This window comes from Phyllobates terribilis, unplaced genomic scaffold (assembly GCF_046119375.1).
Source record: "Phyllobates terribilis strain yellow unplaced genomic scaffold, ASM4611937v1 Scaffold_2__4_contigs__length_985480577, whole genome shotgun sequence".
NCBI lineage: Eukaryota > Metazoa > Chordata > Amphibia > Anura > Dendrobatidae > Phyllobates > Phyllobates terribilis.
Window position 1 is genome coordinate 833,746,803 of NW_027362762.1, and position 23,727 is coordinate 833,770,529.

At 44.5% G+C, this 23,727-nt stretch overlaps 1 protein-coding gene across 2 annotated transcripts in view; it reads left to right on the plus strand.

Moving 5' to 3' along the window:
* The window catches only part of PAFAH1B1 (platelet activating factor acetylhydrolase 1b regulatory subunit 1), an 83,401-nt gene that overhangs the window by 23,533 nt on the left and 36,141 nt on the right, over positions 1-23,727 (plus strand). The window lies entirely within an intron of this gene.

A 23,727-nucleotide genomic window follows, 5' to 3' on the forward strand; every position in this document is an offset into this window, starting at 1 on the left:
GCCTTTCAAGACAATATTGCACTGTGCACTTAACTGTGCTGACTCCACACCTGATAGAAGAACAGGGGGAGCTGATAATGCCGAGAGCCCACCATGGAGGGAAGGGCCATCACATCAGGAATGCTGCATTACTGCAGATGAAGCATAGGCTGTTTGTTGAGGGACCTCTCTTAGAGAGGTGTCAGCCACGGACCACTTGACGGGCAAGGGAAGGCCGAGACCCCCAATCCTCCGTAGTCCGTACTGGTACGGTGATTGATGACTGAGGGACTTTTATTCAGAGCCGTATCAGCCCCAGACTGCTTGACAGGGGGAAGGGAAGGCAGAGGCGCCACCCCTCCCCCATCCATACAACGAAGCTCCACAGAATATCTGCACTCTTCTCATGCGACTGTCCCCTGTAGGGACAGGAAAAAACACTGGAAGGTGGAGGTGGGAGGGGCCTGTTAACCTCTCTGTGATCCCTTCCTGCTATAGGTCAACGAAGGACTACCTCCACTGGTGCTGTCTGGAGGGACGTATTGGAAAATATATATTTTTTTCCCGTTCTGCAGTTACTATTCCATGATGTGGCCAGTTCAAGATACTACAGTACAAGGTCCTCTATAAACATTAAAGAAGGCGCGTCGTCATAAAATTATATACTGCTTAGCTCAACTTTTCTGTAAAGTGTATTTCTACCAAATGTTTTATAATTTTTTTTTCCTTGCCCATATCATATTCTCTACATCCCCCTTCCCAATTGCCTTTCCACAGATCACAAAGCAGCTCGGCAAGATGGCTGCCCCATAATCATGTGCAGAAAATAGACTAAAGAAATCTGGAATCCATGAATAGATGCAGATTAGAAATTAAAAAATGTATTTCTATATCTGGTTGTATGATACAAATATAGCTGCTGCATTCCCTGGTAAGTGTGTGTTTGAGCTTCTGTACCAGGTACAGTCACCTGTATGGGAAAGTCACTGCCTGTGTAAGCACTAATAGATTCCAGGGGACCGGCTCCCATTGATCTAACATTTCTTAGGCCATCAATGTTTAAATTCAGGAAAACACTTGAATAACATCTGGTAAGACTGTATTACTTGACGTCATAATAGTAATTTATTTTTCTCTCATGCAAGAAAATTGGTCTGATTATGCTAATCACACTCTGATCAGAGTTTGATCCGATAGTGATCATATTGTGACTGATTTTCTTGGATGTGGAGAAGGTGGGAAAAATAAATTTCTCCATTCTGTCAGTCTGATGTCATTTAAGTGCAGTCTGATATTTATTTTTTTTTGACGGGAGTCATTGACTTGTATGGCCGAATGTGTCCCGATTTCCGCATGCAAATCATGCATCCTGTGAATTCCACCCCCCTCTCCCCACCACGGACAGATTCAGTCCAAGGAAAAAATCTGTTATCTACACTGCCCCAAAAAACAGTCTGAGTGTGATCCGATGTTTTGTCGGATCGCACTTGGACCAAAAATACGGTTTTCTGCACAATCCTTAATGACTCATGCAGGGAAAAGAGACGTCCTGTTTCTACATAGAGCCAAGAAGGATTCAGCTAGGCAGTTTTTAATCACCTGATGTCAAAGACCTAATGGAAAAGAGAAGAATTAACTAACTAGAAAGGCAAAATGAGCAATTGTAAGTGCACAGTGCTGTATATTAAGAGGATAAAAACTTTGATGGGAGTGCTTCTTTAATATGTAACATGCAAAAAGAAGCTTCTTTGTATACTCCCTAATACACACGCAGCTTTAGGGGTCTAGCTGCTACTTTGTGCGAGTGAGCCATGGGGGCATTATGTAATAAATTAAATAATAATAATAAAAAGTAATTTGTAGCCTTCATCACTGTTGCACACCGCTCCTTCTTTTGGGTGTCCTCTCCTGACTTCTAGGGGAAGGAGGCTCTAGGAATGGCATCCTGTGCTGTCTATTTGGATAAATTCTTGGTGTGTGCCCAGCTTCAATTGTTTACTGTGAACATTTTGGAAGAATTGACATGGCGAGGAATTGCTTTGTGTTAACCCCTTAGTGATCAGGCCCAGTTTTCAAATTTGTGTCACTATACCCGACACTCTAAGGCCGTTACTTGGCTTTGTATTGCCATGGCAACCATCAGGACGAAACAATCATGATCTCAGGGTGCCAATCGGGGGTTAGAGGGAAGGTCCCCCCCCCCCCACACTCTATTAACCATCTAGATGCCAAATTCACTGACAGCAGCATTAAAAGGGTTAAATGGCCATGGTCACTGCCAACACTGATTGTAATTAATGCAGCGGAGTGTCGCCTATAATGTACAGTGGACATCTGCTGCCTTTTCACCTGTCTGGGATGCTATTCACTTATCTCAGGTCAGTTTTAAGTCATATTGGTGATCACTAAAGGATTAAGACCAGAAACCATTACTTTGTTGTGTAGAACTTTGCTTCCAACTCTTTATATAATTGTTATAGACTGTTGTTGTGCTCCTAGTTATGTATTGGACAACTGGGACATTTAAGTTACTGAGACTTTCATAGTTTACAGACACTACATTAATATGGCGCCACTTTAGACCAACCAGGGTGTGCACTTCATAAACTGTTAAATTATTAAAGGGGTTGTCCTCTAGAAGGACAACCCCTTTTCGATCTGAATATTTCCCCCCATGAAAATAAAAACGTACACTCCCCACCTGCTAATTCCATTCCAGCTTTGTCGGCACTTGCATTCCCAGGACTCTCGTGAGGTTGAGCCCTGTTCCCATTCAATTGTGGCGTCGCTGTCCCCACCTTTGGATGTATAAGTAATCAACAGGGGGTGAGAGCTGCAGCTGGCCGGTCACTTCCTCTTGATTGCTAATACGTCCGAAGGCGGGGACAGCAACGCCAGTGCTGATTAGACGTGTGTGTGTGTATACATACATACATACATACATACACATACATACATACATACATACATACATACATACATACATACATACATACATACATGTAACCAGTTTTCAAACTAAATTTATTTCTAATGATGCCATTGACATTTCTCGCCAGATGTCGGTGACAACCCTTCCAATCCACACAGGCAAAGAAATCCTACCATAACTTAATTTATGTGTAATGAGAAGACACAGGGAAAAAGTATTGAACATGCTTACTGAAATTTAATATTTTGTGTTGGTGATGACGGCTTCAAGACTCCTCAAGTATGGAGAAAATAGTCGCATGCATTGCTCAGGTGTGACTTTGGCCCATTCTTCCACAGAAACACTTCACATCCTGAAGGTTCCGTGGACTCATTCTATGAACTCCGAGCTTTAGTTATTTTCATAAATTTTCTATTGGCTTCAAGTCAGGTGTTTGGCCATTCTATCAGCTTTTTCTTTCTCTGACACAGGGTGGTGAAGTCGGTAAGCCAAACCTCCGACTCCCTCATACATGGGTCATGTTTAAGTGCTAAATTTACTGTAGCACAGATTCATCTCAGCTAAGTCTAGACCCTTAGATCAGGAATAGGACAGACAAATTCTTAAGAAAAAATATTCCCCACAAAGTGCATTGAACTACTGTACCCAATTTATTATATATTTTAGGAGTTGAAGTCGGTCCATTTTATACAGACTCCACCAAAATGGACACTGACATCACGACTCCGACTCCACAGCCGTGCTCTTACACCAGTGAGACTTCAGTGGGCCACATTTTTTCTTTGTTGGTAATCATTATCAGGTGTCTCAGTTTAAATATTCTAGATACCAATGTCCTCAGTTGATCCAAATAGTCTCATTGGCTGTGTGTTTGGGATCATTGTCTTGTTAAAGGGGATCTGTCATCCCTTGGAACGTATATAACCTATTAATATGGGCAAACAGGTGATAGAAATGTTAATCTAGTCCTACCTGGATTAACATGGTTCGGATGTTGTGAAATCTTATATTTTAACTTTATGGTAATGATTCCTCTAGGCCCTGGGCCTGTAAGGAATCCCCACCTCCTCTCCATTACAATAGTACCCCCCCCCTCCTTTGCAACGTCAGTGTCCTGCGACGTGCAGTTGCGGCGCTGTAATCTCGCGCCTGCGTGTTTTTCTCCCTCCACGATCCTCCCTTCTATGGGAGAAAGTCTCGGTGACTCACCGGCGCCTACGCAGAAGATCAGACTAGTGTATGCTGTGATCTTCTGCGGTGGCAGTGAAGCCCTGACACTCTGCCATCCATAGGGTAAAACAGGTCCTGGTCGCCGGGAAAATGGCGGGTCAGTCCAGCTCTGACCGCAGTCTGTGGCGGAGCACAGGGGAAGTTGCTAGCAGTGACGCGCCTGCGCAAAAGACCACTGAATGCACTAGTCTGTGATGTTCTGCGTAGGCGCCGGTGAGTCACAGACTTTCTTCCATAGAAGGGAGGATCATGGAGGGAGTTAAACTCGGAGGCGTGAGATTACAGCGCAACAACTGCATGTCACAGGACACACTGACATGCAGGGGAGGGGGGGGATACTACTGTAATGAAGAGAGGAGGAGGGTGATTCCTTACGGGCCCGGGCCCTGGAAGAGATCATTACCATAAAGTTACAATATAAGATTTCACAACATCAAAACCATTAATATGAAGCAGTAGGACTAGATTAACATTTCTATCACCTGTATGCATAGCTGTGGAGTCCGAATCGGAGTCTGTATAAAAATGGACTTAGGCTATGTGCCCAAGATGCAGAAATGCTCAGGATTTTTTCCTGAGCGTTTCTACATCTCCCTGGCAGAAAAAAACGCATGCGGATTGTACATGTGTTTTCCTGCCAGGGACAAGCGGAAATGAAGCGTTCTTCACTTGCATTTCCGCATGCGCTTTCCAAGCGATTTTAGCATCACTTGGAAAGTGCTTGACCACTTGGTCACACTATATAAATCCATGCCGTTTGCATGGATTTATATAGTGTGACCCGAGAGAAAGTAAAAAAATAAATGTATACTTACCCTCCGATGGTCCCCGGTGTCCTGCTTCACTCCGTTCTCCCTTGCCGGCAGCGGTAACTGAAGGACCTGCCGACGTCAGCGTCGCGTGACCCGTCACATGACTCTGACGTCAGCGCAGGTCCTTCATTCCATTGCGAAGTGCCGGGAAGCAAGGAGGAGCGCAGCGCGGGCCGCCGCAAGGTAAATATATATTTTATTTTTTATTTTATTCTTTTTTTTCAGCTTTTTTAATGGTACCTGGGTGTTGATGAGACTCTCCTCTCCTCCACACCCGGGTACCATCCGCACATTAGAACGCATGGATTACACAAGTACAGATGCAGTCTTGCGGAATTGGCGCATTCTAATGCAAGTCAATGGCGACGAAGACGCAGTATTTCCGCAAAATAATTGGTAGTGCTGCGTTTTTTTCCGCAATGATAATCCGCAGTGGAAATTTCCGCAGCATGTGCACAGCACATGCAGATTATCATTGGGGAACATGGCAGGCCTTCTACCAAGCGTTTTTTAAGCGTTTCTGCAGCGTTTTTGCCGCTGCGGAAATGCTTAAAAAACGCATCGTGGGCACACAGCCTTACTCCAACCAATAAATTTAAATTGGGTACAGTAGATTCCCTTTTTTGTCCACCCTCGTTTAATCTTCATCATCCTGGTAATTGGCAGCAGTATTTTATCAAGAATGTCTTGGTACATTTGTCCATTCTTCCTTCAATTAAATGAAGTTTGCCAGTGCCATATGCTGAAAATCTGTTTGGGCACCCTTGGAGATTTGTGTGCTCAGATAACTTTGACCAAGTTTTCAGACCTGAATTAGCCTGTTAGGGTTATGGCTTGTTCATGATCGTTAGGAAAGGCCAGGTGATGCAAATTTCCCAGCTTTATAAAAACCCAGCCTCCTCTAACCTTGTGCCAAAAAATAGCAGCCATGGGTTCTTCTAAGCAGCTGCCTAGCACTCTGAAAATGAAAATGGTAGAGGCTCCGCAAAGAGAAACGTTACCCCTTGGATCCTGGAGAAAAAGGGCGCAGAATTTCAGTAAAAGAGCATCTCGCCGATGGGGGTGGATCAAACATGCTTTGTTTGTGTTGCAGCATGGAGAACATTCATGGGTAGAGGGAAAAATGGTTTCAATGAAATTTCAACAAATTGACGCAAACATAACACCATCTGTAAAAAAGCTGAAGTTTAAAAGAGGGTGGCTTCTACAAATGGATAATGATCCTAAGCACACATTAAAATCCAGAATAGACTACCTCAAAAGGTGCAAGCTGAAGGCTTTACAATGGCCCCCAGTTTCCCCTAATTAATAATCTTTTTATTTATATAGCACCAACATATTCCTCAGCGCTTTAAATTTCAGACAATTTACAGACCTAATTGGCACTGTTCCCATTGGGGCTCACAATCTAGATTCCCTACTAGTATATCTTTGGAGTGTGGGAGGAAACCGGAGTAATTTGAACATCATTGAAAATCTGTGACTAGACCTCAAAATAGCAATGCATGCAAGACGACCCACAAATCTCACAGAACTGGAAGGATTTTCCAAGGAAGAATGGATGAAAATCCATTAAACAAAAATTGAAAGACACTTGATTGGCTACAAAAAAACTGATATTTTCAAAAGGGGGTGCAACCAGGTACTAACCATGCAGTGTGCCCAAACTTTTGCATCGGCTCATTATCCTTTTTGTAATTTTTATAATTGAAAAGATGAAAATATATATAATTTTTTGCTTAAAATACAAAAGGAATTTTATCTTTAACTTCAGACGTTTTACATGTCATTTCATCTTCAGCTTGCTTAATTGTTCACAATAACAGTCAATAATTTTGACCAGGGGTGACCAAACGTTTACATGCCTCTGTACATACACATTTGCCTCTCCTTTAAAAAGATTAAAGTTGTTTATTTCCTCGAACACACAAAGTAGATGAAGTTGTGGTATTCGAGACTTGTCAACTAGTCAGGTGTGACAAAGGTACTAATATATGATACAAATGCTGGCTATTTAATTTAGCTGGCATCTGTCGTGTGTTGAACAGGATCAGCTGCTGAGCCCACTCCACACACCCCAACCTCTGCTCCCTGATGGATATATCTGTCATAGGACATTAAGGAATAGATCACTAGCCAGCAATCAGTGAATGAGTGTGCATAAGAATGCTGCAAAAACATGAGGACCTGTGAATAACGCCAAAGAATTTAATGGGTCCATGTTAATTTTCATGAATATATGGATAGCACACGAACGTGATTCACGGACGTCCGAATGAGGCCTAAGCATGTCTCTAATCACCCGACAAACGAAAAAAGCCAAAATGCTTGTCACCCTGGTAAATGAATGATGCGCTGCAGACCTCGTGATTCTGTATTTGAGTAAAACAATCTTAGACTGTTACTATCTTCCCTATACAGTTTTTGTTGACCCACGAGAATAGGGCAGTATTTAATCTGTACTATATTGGCCAGTAAATGGACATTTACAGATCTTATTGCGATCCTTGAATTGGACCTTCCAGAGGCTGATTAGCTGTACTGGTGATAATCTGCTCTAAGTATTGTAACAAGATCTTCACCTGAGTGGAGTCACTAGATCACTGCAGAGTGACCAGTACAGTCGCAGTGTCGCATACATGAGTGCTTGGGGTCTGATCACATCTTGCTTTGGTTCTGCTCTGAATGTCTGTGACCAATTCTCAGAATGCTTTGTCTGTCATATAGAATGGTACTCTCTTTATACAAAAGGTATACAGTAAAATAGGAATTTCTTCGTTTTTTTTTCTTAACACATGGAAGCCTTTTTGTGATACAGCCCATTGAATGGCCTGTACAGTTGAATATATGTTGTAAGGCATTTAATGTGAGGTTTACAATCATTAGTTAATTTCTGTATGATGTTGCTTCAAAACTCCAAAAGGTGGCAAGATCTATTTGCTGTGCAATGGTGTGCTGCACAAATTGCTCACATGTAAATATCAGTATGTGTTCTTTTAAGATTAGCCATTTCTAACTCACTTTGCTGCCCATTTTTAAACCGGCTCTTTGACCAGTTTGAGCATGTTAACCTGGCCACATCATGGAAATGGTGGCTTCAGAGCTGAGGAAAAACGTGTATTTCTCACGAATAAGACATCAGCTCTCTGATATCAAGCTATCATTTTATTCAACTTTCAATCACATGCCTGCTCATGTGGACTGCTTAGGAGGGTTCGTCCTTTTGACAGATTACCTTTAAAAGGGGACTTTTCACCAGCAAAATTATCCCCTATCCACCGGATAACTTTCCTTTCACTATGGGTCTGACTGCTGAGGCCCCCAACAATGCTAAGAACCGGGGCATTGAAGAGCCCTGGTTGAATAGAGTGGAGGTCAATCGTGCACTATCGCTCCATTCATTTTTAATTTCTCATTTATGAAGATATTTCTTTTGTAAGATTTATTTGCTAATTTCCACTAAAACACAGCGGGAATGAGTATAGATTCTTAAGATATTATACTGATACCACTCCGATGCTGAAATTTTGAAAAAAAAACAAAACACCAATCTGGTAATTTAACCCCTTTAACTACCTACATAACGCATTTTCACGGTGGCAGTTAAGGGTACTTATTCCTCAGCACCATGAAAATGTGACTCTGAGGAAGAATATGATCAGGGCTGGTTTTTCTGGTGTCCTGTCACGTGATTGATGCTATTCACCGAATAGTGGCGATCACAAAAAAAAAAGTGTGCCCGCGGTTTACATTCATTTCTCTCTCCACTGACATGATATACATATCAGAGGAGGGAGAAATGAAGCCCCAAGGTATCTTCGCTGTCCTCCGATCTCCCCCTGATGGTCCCCCGGCTCTCCGGCATCTTCCGGTTTAAAAAAATAAATAAATGGTGGGCGCATGCGCAGTGCGCCCGCTGAGATCTCCCCGGCGACAACAGGGAATTTTCCCTATTGTTTCATTTTGATCACTGTGATAAACATATCACATTGATAAAAAAAAATAACTAAATCAAACCCCCTCTTGTACCCCCTTATGTAAATAAAAATTATAAAGTAAAAAAAACTATATTTTTTGCTAGGGTTAGCCCACGGTTTGTTTTAGGATTTTTTCAAAAGTGAAGAAAAAAAAAAGATGACGATATGGCGATTTGTGTTGAGCACAAGTGCTCGCTACTTGAGTTTGCATTGTGTGCTCGGGTATGCACCGAGTATCGCGGGTGCTCGAGTCCATGCCCCTCATGTTTTGCGGTTCTTACACAGCCTAAAAAAACACTCTGGGATTGCCTGCCATACACGAGCGATGCCTGTATGTTTTTTTGTTTTTTTTTGGGGTGTCTAACAACCGTGACTCATGTGGGGCGGGAACTCTAACATGTCACTCGAGCACCCTTGATACTTGGTGCATACCTGAGAACCCGATGCAAACTCAAGTAGCGAGCACTTTCACTCAAGACTAATAACTTATTCAATATGATGACCTAATGTTATCAAATTCTGTGTTTCACCTCTGGGTTCAAAATGTTCACTATACCCCTTGATAAAATCCTTGAGGGGTGTAGTTTCCAAAATGGGGCTCCACTGTTTAGGCACATCAGGGACGCTCTAAACGCAACATGACATTCGCTAATTATTCAAGCAAATTTTACATTCATAATGTCAAATGGTGCTCCTTCCCTTCCGAACCCTGCCGTGCGCCCCAACAGTGGTTTTCCCCCACGTATGGGGTATCTGCTTACTCAGGAGAAATTGTACAACAAATTTTGTGGCCCATTTTCTCTGGTTACCCTTGAGAAAATGAAAAATTTGGGGCCCGAAGTAAAAATTTGTGTGAAAAAAAAGTTAATGTTCATTTTTTTCTTCCACGTTGCTTCAATTACTGTGAACCACGTGAAGGGTAACTAAACTTCTTGATTTTGAGCACCTTGAGGGGTGCAGTTTTTAGAATGGTGTCTCTTTTGGGTATTTTCTGTCATGTAGACCCCTCAGTCACTTCAAAAATTGTTGGAAAAAAAGTAATCGCTGTTATAACTTCCTAACCCCCCCCCCCCCCCCCCCAAAAAAAAAAAATTGGTTCCAAAATTGTGCTGATGTAATGTAGACATGTGAGAAATGTTGTTTATTAACTATCTTGTGTGACATATCTCTCTGATTTAAGGGCATGAAAATTCAAAGTTGGAAAATGCAAAATTTTTGTTTTTTTCACAAATAAACCCAAGTCATTTCGAAGAAATTTTTACCACTGTCATGAAGTACAATATGTCACGAACAAACAGTCTTGGAATCAGTGGGATCCGTTGAAGTGTAAAGTGACACTGGTCAGAAGCATAAGATTTGGCTTGGTCATTAATAGGCTTTGTCCTTAATGGGTTAAAAGACCGTAGTAAGTTTTACTCCTTTCCCATTTAGTTTGCCATTCTAAACCCTATATAAGGTTGAATTAGTCTCTAAAGATTAGATTCCGGTTCAGATGTCTGGCTTCATTTGCGATCTGGCTGTTTTGATATTTGTCTAACCCTTGTGTATTCCTTTGGACTGCAACAGTATGTGTAGCCCCTGGCTCTTGTTTATGAGCTCTTAGGCTGTGTGCCCACTATGCGGTTTTTAAGTGTTTCCGCAGCGGCAATTCCGCTGCAGAAACGCTTAAAAAACGCTTGGTAGAAGGCCTGCCATGTTCCCCAATGATAATCCGCATGTGCTGTGCACATGCTGCGGAAATTTCCATTGCGGAAAAATCCGCACCACTGCCAATTATTTTGCGGAAGCGCTGCGTTTTCGTCGCCATTGACTTGCGTTGGAACCCATGGAATCCACATGACTACATCTGTACATGCGGATTCCATGCAGTTCAATGTGCGGATGGTACCTGGATCTGGAGGAGAGGAGACTTTCCTCCAGACCCGGGTACCATAGCACCTGCACCTGTAAAAAAATAAATAAATAAAAAATAAATATTATACTTACCTTGTGATGGGCCCCGGTTTCCTTGTCTTTTGCTTGCCGGCAGATCGTGGTAGACTAAAGGACCTGCGACCACTGTCGTCGGCAGGTCCTTTAGTCTACCACGAGCTGCCGGCAAGCCAAGACAAGGACACCGGGGGCCATCAGAAGGTAAGTATAATTATTTATTTTATTTTTTACCCTTCTTACGATCACACTATATAAATGCATGCTGTTTTCATGGATTTATATAGTGTGACCAAATTGTCAAGTACTCTTCCAAGTGATGCTAAAATCGCTTGGAAAGCGCTTGTCAATCCACATGCGGAAATGCATGTGAAGAACGCTTCACTTCCGCATGTACAATCCGCATGTACAATCCGCATGCGTTTTTTCTGCCAAGGAGATGCAGAAACGCTCAAAAAAAAAAATCCTGAGCATTTCTGCATCGTGGGCACATAGCCTTATGGTTCATCCATGTCTTACCTGAGCAGCTAATTTACTATACAGTTACATTTTCACAAACCTTTGGGTTTGCTGTCTGGAACTTTGCTGCACTTTGCCACTATCTCCTTATAACCCCCCCCCCCCCCCCTTTTTTTTTTCTTAAAAAAAACAAAACAAAACAAAAAAAAAAACCCTTTTGCTATTTATTACGATCCTCTACCAAATGTCTGCTGCTCAGATGCTTACACACCAGCCAGTCTGGGATAAGAGAGGTACCGTATGTGCCTGATCTTTGGTGTTTCTTACATTTTCTAAATGTCAGTGGTGAAGTGAAAGCTGGAATTAGATTGGTTGCTATAGAAAACTTCACTACTTCCAGTGGTAAATGTGCAGGATAAGGCCACATTTAGTAGCTGCGGTTCTATGGCTGACGCCTCCGCTGGCATGTAGTCCTACAACAAACTAGGGTACATGGTATTAACATAGCCTTATATTGTGTTTTTATATAGTTTTATTGTGTCATTTGGAATGCAATTATATTTTACTAGAATTGACATACCGGGATTGGTGACTTGTCCTCGTAAATTTAATGCAAAATATTACATGATAAAGTTAATCTGGAAAGGCCGAATTTTTTTTCCATATGTATAAAATACTTCAAAGTTCCTGAAGAGATAAGTTTAAGTGCTTTCATTTTTATTTTTTCCTCTGTAAGCCTTTTATAATCACAAGTCAGAAATGCCAAGTTCCAGGTTTTATCTAATTGATCTGCATTGCACGTAGAAGTGACTACTGGTGCACAGCGTGTTACTCAATGAGACTTAGAAATGCTTGTGAGATACTGCTGACACAGGACCTGACGCTCAGTGTCAGCAAAAAACATTTTGAATACGATTTGTGAAGGAAATGATAATTTATGAATATAATACAGTGTATAATACATTGCTTTTTGATTGTGAATGCATCTTAAGACTACTCAGGTCTGTGTTTAGAAATAGAAAAGTTCTGAATGATGGTTTTTTTCTTCTTCTCGTTTTAGAAAGCTAAAACTATTGGAACCCAGATAGACGGTCGCCATAATTATCAATGAGTCTATTTTTCCGTTTCTATCAGTTATTAATCTTCTAATTGGATTTGCATCTGTGCATTTAATGTTTTGTTTTTATTGTTTAAAGCTGGTATTAATGCAACGCGGTGTAATGTAATACCTCCTAGGACTCTAAAATCACAGATATGCAAATATATTCATAGTGTTCTTAGAAGCCATTGAACAAGGAGGTCTAAACTGTTAGTTTATCCTAGTGGTTTTAACTAGTACTTTATTTTATATATGTGAAACATATAATATAGAAGGTAATTGTAGTATTGCGTTTAGTGGTTTATTTGACATACTTTTTATACAAATAAACCAAGTAAGGGGGCTTCGGACACGCATGGCATGGCCAAAGGGGACAGTGCGTAGTTATGTCTTCTCAATTTGCGTACTGAGCCCTCTTCCATCTTGATTAACAGCACACTCTGCAACTGTGATCATGGTGGTGTTGCCGACTCTCATTGATGGCTCCGGTTTACAGTACTAAACAACCGCAGTCAGGATCCGGCAATGACACTGAGCGCGTCTGCGCACCGCTGCTGATTGAGTTTAGCGACTCCAATAAAGATATGGCAATCTGCATCTATACACCTTCATACAGACACTGCAGCTGTGCTCCTGTCATCTCCTCCTGTGTACTTGTGTGATACCCCAGTCAGACTGGAGGCAGGCAGCAGACGGGATAGGGCGAGAGGGCAGGAGAGATGCAAGTGAAATGTCCAGCCCCCATGCACTTGCAGCTCATTAGCATACAACTTCAGCTTTGAATTTCTATAAAACAGTAAATCCTTTCTTTGGTTGTAAAAATTCAATCAGCATTAATCTATATACCGAAGGTGGGTTGCTCGACCTCCAAATCGTGTGTAAAGAGAAGAAATGGGTGCTTGTTCTCTAGAGCAGACCGCTTTGCTTCACCATTCATAAGCGGATTGTATTATTATTGCGCCATTTATTCCATGGCGCTTGATAAGTGAAAAATGGGGTATACATGGCAAAAACAATTACAAAAATCTTGAACAAAAACGCAACGGCAAACTGGTATAAGAGGAGCGAGGACCCTGCCTGCGAGGGCTCACAAACTAGAAGGGATGGATGAGGATGCAGTAGGTGAGGGTACAGCTGGTCGTGTAGCGGTATGGTGGAGCGAGGGTTACTGCAGGTTGTAGGCTTGTTGGAAGAGGTAGGTCTTCAGGTACCTTTTGAAGGTTTCCATGGTAGGTGAGTGTCTGATGTGTTGGGGGTACAGAGTTCAAGAGTAGGGGGGGGGTATATTGAGAGACTAGGTCACAGATGTATGGAGGAGACAGGTTGTGGATGGCTTTGTATGCCATGGTTAGGGTTTTGTATTTAGAGGGGGATAGTATTTAGAGGAAACACACAGTAACGATGTGTTTTTTTTTTTTTTTTTTTTCTTTCCTCAAGTCCCTCCAAAATATAGATTAACTCCGCAGGATAAAGTATAGCCACTTTTCAAGTAATGAATTAGTCAGGTTGTAGACTGTATAAATGAATAGTATCCCTCATTGTAGATGGGAAAGGAATGCCCTCAGTAGATCTAGTATATGAAAGGGGAGCTGGACTGTCTAGGTATCAATGAAAACAGTTGTACTAAGCACTATGGTAGCGGTGCGCATTTCTTTCCCAACTTCAATGAGGAATGCTGTTCACAAGCCTGATGAAAGGGTTCATCACCTGAAACATTGCTATACTTCATCTTGTGATAAGATATTTTCTTAAGGAATCAAGAAGTAAAGTGTTTAAAGATATCCTTATGCCTTTTTTGCGTTTTTTCCTCTAAATACTGGCTTATAATTTAATCAATATTAAAGAGCCTTTACATGCCATCAGTTTGGGGTATAATAAGCTGATGACAGGTTCAATTTAACACGATATATCAATATCCCTTTTCAGCAGCAGATGGAAGGAAGGGAGACACAGTCATTACTAGTGGGTAGGCGGAGCCCACATAGGATAGAACACCTCAGATTAAAAAAGTGTTGTCCGGCCCCTCCAGCTTGGGCTCCTCCTACTCCAGCTCTCCAGTCTAAAATTTGAGGTCACAGAGGATGGTCGCTGCTGGAAGCAGCTCCTCAGAAATTTTTTTTATTTTTATCGGATAGAGACTTGGACCCCCGTGGTCTTGAGGTCTCAGGGGTCTCAGCGCTGCTGGACCCCCACCCCTCCCTTGGCGGATCTGCATTACCCTTTGAGAGAGGTCCCTGCAGAACCCTGCCGGCCCCGGGGGATGAGGGATGCTTCCCTGGCGGGGACGCAAACCGCGCATCTGGGGTCACTGCGTTCTCCGCCCTGGGGGGAAGCTTGGGCACAGCGCCACAAATCCCTGGGGGTCCCTGTGGCGCTCAGCTGGGTGAGTACTCAGCATGTTAATGTGTTTTGAGTGCTTCAGCGGCTGCTGCGGCAGCCGCTGCTACATGTATTCAGGTGGTGACTTGTGTTTTTTTGTCCGCAGGTGGATGCCTGCAGGACATGGAAGCGGGGCAGGAGCGGAGAGCGGAGGAGTCGCGCGCGCTTTTTTTGAAGCCGGCGGGGGGCGTGGCTTCGCGCCTTCCCGGTCTTTCGCGGGCAGGAAGCGCTCTGAGCGCGCGTTTTCTCCTGCCCCTCCTCTTCCGGCTTCTCTCTCCTCACAGCGCGGCGGCCATTACGGAACGGCTTCCATCGGGCTCCTCACTCTCCTCTCCTCCCGACAGACCGAAGGAACACTGCACCGCGGCCAGCTGGGTGAGTCGCTTCTGCCTGTCAGGGCAGAAGCTTAACCCCTCACCCCCTCAGCGCAGGGCACCTTTCTGAGGCACAATAAGGTGGCAGACTGTGCTGTCCTGCAGCTATTACCTCATATAGAGGTTCCTTTTTTTTTTTTGTCTGGGGCTCGCACATCCTTTTCATTTCACAGAGGTTGTGGGGAGTCTGCGACATTAACCCCTTATTAGGCGGTTATCCCTTAATTGGGGGTCAGCTGGGGTAGCTCTCTATTTAAGAACTTTAACCCTTCAGCTTTCTTTTAAGAAACCACACTGTCCTACTTGCTGACAGGTTTAATCTGCCATATACTGTGTGAGGGCATGTCAGATCCCAGGTCCGCTACAGGATCAGTCTCGCGTGTCTGACACGCAGGAGTCCTCGACGGCGTCAAGCACAGCGGTCGGGGGTTTCGGTGATGGGGCAGTGGTCAAAATGGAGGCCCTCACTCGTTCTATTGATGGCCTGTCTGACCTTCTAGGTTATTGGGTGTCAGCTAGATCCTCTCATGGCAGGAAGCGCCACAGGCCGGTACTGCCCTCCCCGCGCAGCGACTCGGAGATCTCTGTTATGGAGGGTTCCCCTTCAAGCTCAGATGGGGAGATGTCCGATTCGGATAAGGAGGATCGGCAGGGGCACTCTGCCTCTTTTTTGGGCCGTGCAGAGGCTTTTATTGGAGCCATGAGGGAGGCGTTACAGTTTCCGGAGGAGGTAACTAGACGTCCTGGTAAGTCGGCCCGGATGTTTCAGGAGTCGCATAGGTCGCGCTTGGCATTACCATCTCTGGATGAGCTTAATGAGGCAGTGGAGAAGGAACGCCTGTGTCCAGATAAACGTTTTCAGGGGACACGGTTTTTTGACACTGTATCCGTGTTCCACGGAGTTGATTGATAATTGGATTCCTTCTCCTGAAGTGTCCCTTTATCCCAGCTTAGCAAATCCTCATTACTGCCTGTTAAAAGGAAGGCGAGTCCGCAGGATCCGCTGGACAGAATGGCGGCGAAATCCATCTACGAGGCCGCGGGTCATGGATTCAGAGCGGTGCTAGGATCCATGTGTGCTTGTAAAGCTTCCCTAAGCTGGTTGGACCGTCTACGGACGGCGTGGCAGGATGGATCCCCGCTATCCGAGGTGGATGGGTTTTTCAAGTTGTTGGAGGATGCGGCCCGATATGGCAGTGATGCAGGTTTGGATACCGCGTCACTACTGTCCAGGGCGCAATCCTCGGCGGTCACAGTCAGAAGAGCACTGTGGCTCAGACAGTGGACCGGGGACGCGGTTTCCAAGCAAGGTTTGCTATCTTTAGCTTACAAGGGTGGTCAGTTATTTGGATCTGACCTCACGGAGCTGATTGTCAAGGCAAAGGCAAAAGAAGCGGCCTTACCACAGCGAAGAACTGTGGCTTCTGCGTCGGGCAGGCCTAGTGCCGGTAGTAGTCGGCGGCCCCTTTCGGTCCAGGGGACGGTCCGGTCAGCCCTCTTGGGGATCGGGTCGTCCCTCTTTTTCAGGAAAAAAGGCTTCTCAGAAATCCCGCACTCCCTGAAAACAGAGCTTCCGTCAAGACAAGCGGGAAGCTGACAAAAAGCCCGCTAAGGCGGACTGACGCCAGGTTTTCACTGGAGGGCTCTTGAGTGGGGGGTCGCCTGCTCCTATTCGAATCGACTTGGGCGTCCCGCGTTTCGGACGCCTGGGTGACGCGGGTTGTGTCAGCAGGCTACTTCATAGAGTTTCTTTCTCGACCCCCGGACAGGTTTTGCCGATCTCGCATTCCGTCAGAGCCCGAGCTAGTTGCCGCTCTACGGCAGGAGGTCGTTTCCCTTCTGCTGAAGGGTGTGGTGGTACCGGTTCCGCCGGAGGACCGGGGAAGAGGGTTTTATTCAAACCTCTTTGTGGTCCCCAAAAAGGAGGACAAATTTCGCCCCATTCTGGATCTCAAAAGATACAATCGACATTCGCGACGCTTATTTGCATGTTCCCGTCGGAAGGGCCCACCAACGCTTCCTTCGTTTTGCCATAGGTCAGGACCATTTCCAGTTTGTGGCCCTACCATTCGGGTTGGCCTCGGCGCCCAGAGTTTTTACAAAAATTCTGCCACCTCTCATGGCGATCCTTCGAAGACAGGGGGTTACGTTTCTTCCCTACCTGGACGACCTTTTGATTGTGGCGTCCTCAAAGGAGGAGGCGGTGACGGCTCGCAATCTATTCCTTCAGCTCCTGGAGGACTTCGGGTGGCTGGTCAATTGGAAGAAGTCGTCTCTGGAACCGTCGCAGTCAATCCTGTTTTTGGGGATGCATTTCGACACGGTACGAGCAGTGGTGTCCCTGCCTCCAGACAAGCAAGCAAGTCTTCTTCGACATGTACAGGTTATGAAGTCTTCGACAGCAATGTCCCTTCGAAGGTGTATGCGCCTTTTGGGTTTGATGGTGGCGTCAATGGAGGCACTTCCGTTTGCCCAATTTCATTCCAGGACTCTCCAAATGCTCATTCTGAACCGTTGGGATCGATCACAGGCTTCGCTGGATCGCAGTGTCATCATCTCCCACAGGGTGCGAGAGTCTCTAGAATGGTGGTTACGTCCGGAAGCGTTATCCCTGGGGAAGTCCTTTCTCCTTCCGAGGTGGTCGGTCATAACCACCGATGCCAGCCTGTCAGGCTGGGGGGGTGTCTGGAACGATCTTTGGATTCAGGGAGTATGGTCGTCGGAAGAGTCTGTCCTGCCGATCAACATCCTGGAATTGAGGGCGATTTTCCTTTGCCTCCAACACTGAACGGTCCCTTTAAACGGTCTGCCAGTCCGAGTGCAGACAGACAACGCGACGGCGGTCGCGTATATCAACCATCAAGGTGGAACGAGGAGCTCCAGGCTCATGATGGAAGTGTCTCGGATCCTGGTATGGGCCGAGGCCAAGGTGCCAGCCATCTCTGCGATTCACATTCCGGGAGTTCAGAATATCACGGCGGACTTCCTCAGTCGCGAGAAGGTGGATCCCGGAGAATGGAGTCTTCACCCAGAAATTTTTGCACAGCTGTGCTCCCGTTGGGGAACTCCTCAAGTGGATTTGATGGCATCAAGGTTCAACACCAAGTTACCGACGTTCATGTCCAGGTACAAGGACCCGAAGGCTGTGGCGGTGGATGCTCTGGTGGCTCCGTGGGACCAATTCGAGCTAATCTATGTGTTCCCGCCGATATCCTTACTTCCTCTGGTGTTGCGTCGGATCAGACTGGAAAGAGTCCCGGCTATGTTAGTAGCCCCAGACTGGCCAAGGAGGACGTGGTTCTCGACGCTGGTGTCGCTTCTGGCTGCGCCTCCACTTCCTCTCCCGGACCTGTTAACCCAAGGGCCCGTTCGTCATCCGGACCTGAAGTCTCTGCGTTTGACGGCGTGGCTCTTGAGACCGAAATCTTGACTCGTCAAGGTTTTTCAGCCGAAGTCATTGCCACTCTGCGAGCTGCCAGGGGTCCTGCCACTACTAGGATCTATCACAAGACTTGGGAGGCCTTCTTTTCAAGGTGTTCGGGTTCTTCAAGGAACCCGAGGATTTTTTCCATTCCCAATTTGTTGGCCTTTTTGCAGTATGGCCTGGACAAGGGTTTGGCAGTTAGCACTCTGAGGGGTCAGGTTTCTGCTTTGTCCTTGCTGTTTCGGAAGGCTATCGCCTCGCGTAGGGACGTTCGTTCCTTTTTTCGCGGGGTAACCCGTCAGTTTCCGCCGCGGAAGGCGCTTGTGTCCCCTTGGCGGCTCAATCTGGTCTTGGAAGCTCTTCAACATGGGCCTTTTGAGCCTATGGACTCCGTTAGCCTTTCTTTGCTTTCTTGGAAGGTTGCCTTTTTAGTGGCAGTCACCTCTTTGAGAAGGGTTTCTGAACTGGCGGCTCTTTCTTGCTCGCCTCCTTTTTCTGCAGTTTCTCCCGGATCGCGTGGTGCTTCGCACACGGGGCGACTTTCTACCTAAGGTGGTGTCACAATTTCATGTTAACCAGGATATTGTGTTGCCCTCGCTCTGTCCGGAACCGAGGAATGCGAAGGAACGGGCCTTGCACTCATTGGATTTAGTGCGGGCTTTGAAGTTCTATTTGTCTATTACTCAAGGTTTTCGGAAATCGGACTCTCTGTTTGTGATTCCAGCAGGTCGTCGGCGTGGTCAACGAGCTTCCAAGGACACTATAGCTCGATGGATTCGGTCGGCCATTTTAGAGGCTTACCGACTCAAGGGCGAATCTTGTCCAATTAAGATTCGAGCTCACTCCACGAGAGCTGTGGGTTCGTCGTGGGCTTTTCATCAAGGGGCCTCGGTAGCTCAACTCTGCCGGGCGGCTACCTGGCGCTCCGTCCACACTTTTACAAAGTTTTATAAGGTGGACGTCAGTGCTTCCGCTGATGCAGCCTTAGGACGTAGGGTACTGCAGGCGGCTGTAGTTTAAGTTATCGTTAACTTGTATTTAGCGCTAGTTGCGCTTTTTTCTAGGTTGTTGGGATTCTGCCTCTGTTGGTTTTTTCCCACCCTTAATTTTTGGACTGCTTTGGGACGTCCCACTAGTAATGACTGTGTCTCCCTTCCTTCCATCTGCTGCTGAAAGACGGATTTTGGTAAGACCTTACCTGTAAAATCCTTTTCAGCGAGGGAAGGAAGGGAGACACAGCTCCCTCCCATGGCAGAAGTGTGTTGTTGTGTTTTCAGATGCAGCGTGACCCTTCTCTGATAGCGATTATCTGGGCTGAGGTCGGCGCGCTAAGGCTCTGTTCCAGCATTGCCAGCTCATCGCAGTGGTCAGGTCCAGTGAGTAGTACCTGGGACTGTGTGGTTTTTCTGTTATATGCATAACCTGTCTCTTGTTTTTTCTCTGAAGTTCTTCAGAAGGGGTTATGTTGCTCCGCTGGTGATATTTGCTCTTCCTTAGCTTGTGTACGGACTGGAGAGCTGGAGTAGGAGGAGCCCAAGCTGGAGGGGCCGGACAACACTCTTTTTTAATCTGAGGTGTTCTATCCTATGTGGGCTCCGCCTACCCACTAGTAATGACTGTGTCTCCCTTCCTTCCCTCGCTGAAAAGGATTTTACAGGTAAGGTCTTACCAAAATCCGTCTTTTATGACTAGTACAGGGCCTAGAACAAGTAACATACCTTAGGCTTTATTCACACGTCTGTTTCAAATGGATAGTACTTGGATGACATTGTGCCCTCTGTTTGTAGACCCAGTCAATAAAATTTGATCCACATATCGGATCAAAGCAGGATGTGCCCAAATTTGGTGCGCATCCAAACTTTTTGTGGTCCATCAGTCTACAAAAAAGAAAAGCTACAAAGATAGCTATAGACTAGAGTATGTCTGTTATCCATTTAAAAACAAATAACATGTGTATAGCAAAAACAAATGTATGAATTAGGTCTTAACTGGCTTGTTTGCTGGAAAATGAGTCCTGACTGCCTAACTTCCTCCTCCTCCTTTCTTTTCCCTCCATTTACGGTTGGGAGAAAGTCAAGACACCCTCATACAAACTAGACGATAATCAGGCCCAGTTTTAATCTAATATTATTCTACTCTAAAGTATGACCACCCCAAAAATGTTTTCTGGGAATGTTTCTAAAGAATATTGGCTTGTACTAGGTTAAAATAATAAGGCCAAGTTCACATGTTGCTGATTTGCAGTGCAAGCATTTTACAGTACCATACAAGTGAGTTTACACAATCCCCTGTCACACATGCGGCAAGAAAATGAAAGCATGGTGCGGATTTCAAACCTACAGCATGTCATTAATTTGCAGATTTTCCTTGCAGATTTCATCCTTTTCAGTCCTTAGTAAATGGAGTAAGTTGAAATCTACAAGTAACACATGCTGATTCGTTGCGGATGTGTCACCAAAGCTGAAGCTGAAATTGTGAACCTAACCTGAAGAGATGTTTTTACCATCTTCTGCCACCTCTCTGCCACTGCTTTTGGGTCTTTGTTTATATGCTGCAGCGGTCATATAACTACAGTGCGCATGACTGCTGCAGCCAATTAATGAGCTCAGTGGATCTGCCAGTGTAGATGAGCTGATAAGCTCAGTGATTGGCTGTAGACTTGTGCACTGTAGTTGTGTGATCACCTCTGCAGCCTGTAAGCAGAGGCCAGAGCAGTGTCGTGGTGCAATAACAGCTCATTTTATTATTTTAACCCCTTCCTGATATATGGTTGTATACTTACATCATATGTCGGGTCCTCTTGGAAGCAGGCTGAGAAACTGGGCCTTTATTGTTGCTGGCAGATGATGGCTGTTCAGCCATCATCTGCCTCTAACAGCTGCATGGAGCTAATGGGGTGCCATAACATAGTGAAATTTTGCAGTAATGAAAATGATAGATCTACCTCAAAATATCAGTGAAAACGTCAGCTCAGGGTACCAAAAAAAAAGGCAGCCTCACACCTTCCGCTTGTCCCTGGCAGGAAAAATGCATGTACAATCCGCATGCGTTTTTTCTGCCAGGGAGATGCAGAAACGCTCAGGAAAAATCCAGAGCATTTCTGCATTGTGGGCACATAGCCTAATAAAACATTTTTTAACCCATAACATGAAAGTAACGTTAATATAGCTTTCATGACAAAATCTTTAGTTTCACTAAATTAATTGATGCAAAACTGAATACACACCACATTAAAAACTACATCTAGTATTTTGTGAGACCTCCACGATTTTTCAGGACAGCACCAAGTTTTCCAGCCATGAAATCAACTACTTGGTGACATATTGCAATATCTTTTTTCCATGAGCCTGGTTGGAGAGTGATGCTCAACTTTGCCCTTCAGAATTCCCTTTAGGTGTTCGGTTGGGTTCAGATCAGGAGACATACTTGGCCACTGAATCACTTTCATCTTGTTCTTCAGAAATACAGCAATGGCCTTAGATATGTGTTTTGGATCATTGACATGTGGGAAAAGTGCATGTCTACCAAGAGCATGGAGTGATGGGAGCATCTTCTTTCAATATATCACAGTACATGTGTGAATTAATTATGCCATCAATGAAATCTACCTCCCCGACACCAGCAACACTCAAGCAGCCCCACATAAGGACCCTTCCACCACCATGTTTCACTGTTGGCACCATACATTTTTCTTTGTACTCCTCACCTTTGTAAGTTTTGAAGCAATCAGTCCCAAAAATTTTTATCTTGGTCTAATTACTCGAGCGTTTGATATTTTTTCAGCAGCGGCCCTGGCAAATTGTAGGCAAGCTTTTTTTTTTTTTTTTTTTTTTTTTTTTTTTTTTTTTGTGTCCATGGGCTTTAGGAGAGATTTCCTTTGTGAACGACACCTGTTCATGGCATCCTCTGCTGTGTACGCCATATTGTGTCATAGGAAACAATCACCCCGATTTGGCTTTCTACTTTTTTTGCATAGCTGCAGTGACCTTGCATGTCGATTTCCTTCAACCCTTATCAGAAGACCCTCCTGTTTAGGTGTTAACTGCTGTGGTCGGCCTGGTTGTCTGTGTGAGATGGTTGCAGTTCAGTCTTATACACTTTTGTATCACTTTTGCTACAGTACTATGACTGACAAGATTTGCTGATCTTCTTGTAGCCTTTACTTTTCTTGTGTAAAGAAATCATTTGTTTTTGTGACACTTCTCTTACATTTGGTGCCATTGCTGACAGCATAAAATGGGAAGGGGTTTTCTTAAGTAAAGCCCTTTTATAGTCAACTGTCTGCTGGACACCTGTCTAATAAATAAGTAAACTTATTTGTGGTTGAATTCTTGTGAATTAGAATTTAGTAGTCTAAACTTAAAGGGGTATTCCCATCTCCAAAATCCTATTCCATATGTAGTAGGCGTAATAATATAAGCAAATACCTCCAATTAGATATGTAGTATATATTTTTCTAATTCACTATATCTTTCCTCATGTACAGGCATTGCAGGATCTACATATCCATGGTCACGACCACTAGAAACTAGCTAACCGTCTCTATATCAGTGGTTGTAACCATGGATACCCAAGGTCCTGGAATGCCTGCACGTGAATAAAAAGACATAGCAAATCAGAAAAACTATACTACATTTCTAATTAGAGGTATTTGCTAATATAATTACACCTACTGGGATATGATCATGGAGATGAGAATAGCCCTTTAAACTCTACTCATAAAGGGTTCATTGGTCTGTACTCTTGTTATGCAGTCTTTTGTGTATAATATCCAAATTATTGAGAAATAATTTTATAACCTATGGCTCTTGCAAGAAGGAAAAAACGAAAACTTAAAAAATAAATTGATCGTCCAGTTAATGGATAAATCTTTCACCAGGTTTTTGCTATGTAATCTGAGAGCATCATAATATAGGGACGGTGACCCTGATTCCAGCAATGTCACATACTGGGTTGCTTTGTACAGTTATGAAAAAAATCAGTTATGTCTGCTGCCGATCTAGCAGTTCTCTGAATGCTGAGATCTCTATAGCTGGACTGATGCACTGGAAAGCCGGCTGTCAGTCAGTGCCAAGGTGTGCGCATAAGCATTCACTCTGTACTGTGACTGTAACTGAAAGCTGGCTCTTCCCA